The following is a 3,176-nucleotide window of genomic DNA, read 5'->3' as shown; positions in this document are numbered from 1 at the left end:
TATAAATAGTGGCATCGCATGTACTATTGGAGAGCTCATTCTCTAACGTACATCTCATACTCTGGCCAGATATTTCACGCACTATTATTTCATCAGATCACATAGGATATCCACACCCATAGGTGAGCGGTGAATCTCCGACTACAATGCACTGGCTCCTACATGTATCACAACTTTACCCAACCTCGCCACCTGATGACTCTACTGGAGCCGGTAAACAAGTAAAAGCACAACCCTAGCATATAGAGCCTCAGTGTTGTCCCGGGTCATAAGGACTAATGGTGTACAATCATAATCAAGAACTTATCCTCTCGATGAATGATAACCACTTGAAAGTCCGAGGGAGGGTTGTTCGTTATAATCATCATATGATTACTCATCTGCATGTTTGGACATCTATATGCCCTTACCAAGAAACGCGGTACACAACATCACAGATGCTAGTCTCGAGCTCAAGCGACCTTTATCCATGTTTTAGGCGGTTGAATTGACTAGAAACGAATTTAGATCATATACTGTTTACAAATGAGTTTCAACATCGAATTACGATTAATTTGTATTCAAGTATAATCAAGGTCTTTATCTATGTTTGAGAACATGGGTATACATATAAAGAAATAATAAACCATGAAATAATGAATTATATTAAAATAAATATTGTTTATTACAATTGAGTCAATAAAATCTCTGGCCAACAGTTGGCTTGCAGGATATCTACTCTAAAAATCTCCCACTTGCCCTAGAGCCAACTACCCATAAAATTTAATCCCATTGAATGCAAATCATAAATTATGTGTAATGACCCGATTTAATTATATGTTATTTGGCGATAATTAAGATTAATTATTTTAAATTGAGAAATTTAAAATAATTAATCCAAATAATTAAATTGTGTGTTTATGCATATTTAAATTTTATAGCACACGAGGGTTGAAATAAAATGAATCGGGTCAAGTTTCGAACCCAAAAGATAAAAAATAAACACACACATATAATATTAATATAATATATATTATATATATATATATATATATATATATATATATTACATGAAAGATAATCATCGTCGGATGAATTTCTCTCTCCACCGTAAACTCCATTTAGCTTCATTCCACCGCTCACTTTGACCGCCGATTGTGGCCGCACCAGTCGCCGAAAAATTCAATTAAATATACGATTGGAAAGCTATCGACGTAAGCTTTCAATTGATAGCACTCTTGCTAGGTAAAATCGTGATTTCCGAAAACCCGGCAAAAACGCCGCCTCTTTCACTGCTAAATTCGCCGTCCTCCGCCGATCAAAACTAAAAATTAATTAAGGGGTTTTGTTCCTTATGTCATAAGCTTTCTTTTGATACCACTTTTGCAAATTTTCGAGAACGACCGGTCGGCTCTGTTTTTCTGCGTGATTCCGGTCATCTTCTCCGGCGAGTTTGCCGCCTGTTGCCGGTTAGCTTTGGTTTAGGCTCGATCTTAGCCACTGTTATTGGAAGTACAAGTTGTATCGGTGCGAATTATTGCCTATGTGAATTTAATTTAATTTCGACTCAAATATTGTATCATTATTAATTAATTATTGGGTTATTGTTGTAGGTTCCAGAATTGTGCAAGTTGGAGGTATAATCTGGTGAACCTAGAATTTATCTCAGTCGCTTAAATATTAATTTAGCGTCACTTAAAGCTAAAAAGAATATTTACGACGATAAAATAAAAATGATTGATTTTAGGCATTTTAGTCGAATATTGGAAATTTAGGAATTTAAAATGCCTAAATGGTTGAAATTGGATTTTTAGTGAATTTAAATGGTTCTGAAATTTTTTATATGATAATAAGACCATTTAAATTAATATTCAGGTGATTTGTCTGAGTTGACATTTCCAGGACTTTCTTGAGGATTTAAGTTACTAGTAAATTAGTTAAGGTACGTAGAGATCAGCTATTTTTCACGATGTCTGACAGAGGCATCTGACGATCCTGTGTATGATTTATTTGCTATTTGCTGATTTATGTGATATTATATGCTGACTCGCATATTATCAGTTGGTAATTGATGTGCAAAATAAAATAAAATATTTCTTTTGTTCACACACATTTTATCTTAGTTAGATACATCAATACCACTGAACATATCATATTGAGCCTATCTGTTATTGAGATCCAGTTATATTTCGGTTGAGATCCGTTATATATATGATATGATATGGTGTTCTGGAGATGTTTGGCTACCTTGATTCGGTCCGGCTTAGGTAGTTGCTGGCTTCGAGGCTGGGCCATATCCCAGGCACGGTCCGCTGAGTCGTGGACCAGCTCGAGCATATATGTATGATTGTTGATATCGATCATTTGACTCCTGAGATCCTGATATCTTGCACCTATTCATGCATTGCATTCATGCATGGCATCATTATATTTCTATGTCATATATCGTGGTTTCTTGATGTCTCGTACTGGGGTTACTGACCCCCGAGAGGGGGCTGTCGTGTCTTTTGTGTGTGGACATGACAGGTGGTACAGGTGGTTCGACCTCAGGCGCTCGAGAGGAAGCCTCAGGAAGTACCAGAGCTCCTTGAGAGTAAACGCAGTTGTATTTAGGTACTGCGTGGTGTTGCTGTCTCCCAGATACTCTATGTATATATTTGAGGATTGTATTATGGTATTATCGAGCCTTGTCGACTCTATGATATTTTGGTTTGGATATGTCATGATCGTGCCTGGCTGGCACGTGTGTATGCTGTTGTGTTTATTGAGGCATATGTTGTTTATTTTGAGTATTTGATTTTCTGGTATGTCCTATTTATGGGAAGGTCATGCTGAAATTTTTATAGGCCCAAACGCAAATTTTTAACTCACTTTTCCGCTGTTTACTGATAAATCAAGATTGCATGTTAATAAATCGTGATTAGGATAACGGGCCCTCACAGTTGGTATCAGAGCGTAGACTGGGATACGATCGCACTAGAGTTAGTACACTCGAGTTTAGGCACAAGATATTTGTGCGCATGTGTTTGATTATTTGAAATTACTTGCTCTTGCCTGGAATGAATTACATGTTAGTATCTTAGAGATATGACATGTAGACTATACATTTGAGTTTTATTTAAGTGTTTTGGCTTACATTGAGGTTATTGAATATTTTGGGAATTTAACCTTAAATCCTGTAGAATGGCAACTAGAGG

The 3,176-nt window shown here is 36.4% G+C and overlaps 1 long non-coding RNA gene across 2 annotated transcripts; it reads left to right on the top strand.

The window, feature by feature from the left end:
• Positions 1 to 1,067: 1,067 nt before the first annotated feature.
• Positions 1,068 to 2,845, top strand: LOC142543114 (uncharacterized). Of its 2 annotated transcripts, XR_012819657.1 has the most exons (3): positions 1,068 to 1,616; positions 1,855 to 1,921; positions 2,506 to 2,845. It is a non-coding gene; the product is annotated as an uncharacterized LOC142543114 (long non-coding RNA). The 2 variants fall into 2 exon arrangements; XR_012819658.1 differs by lacking the exon at positions 1,855 to 1,921.
• The last annotated feature ends 331 nt before the right edge of the window (positions 2,846 to 3,176 follow it).

Source organism: Primulina tabacum, chromosome 4 (assembly GCF_025594145.1).
Source record: "Primulina tabacum isolate GXHZ01 chromosome 4, ASM2559414v2, whole genome shotgun sequence".
In the NCBI taxonomy this organism is placed as follows: domain Eukaryota; kingdom Viridiplantae; phylum Streptophyta; class Magnoliopsida; order Lamiales; family Gesneriaceae; genus Primulina; species Primulina tabacum.
Note: the sequence above shows the minus strand (reverse complement) of the source record. Positions and strands in the feature narration are given on the sequence as shown.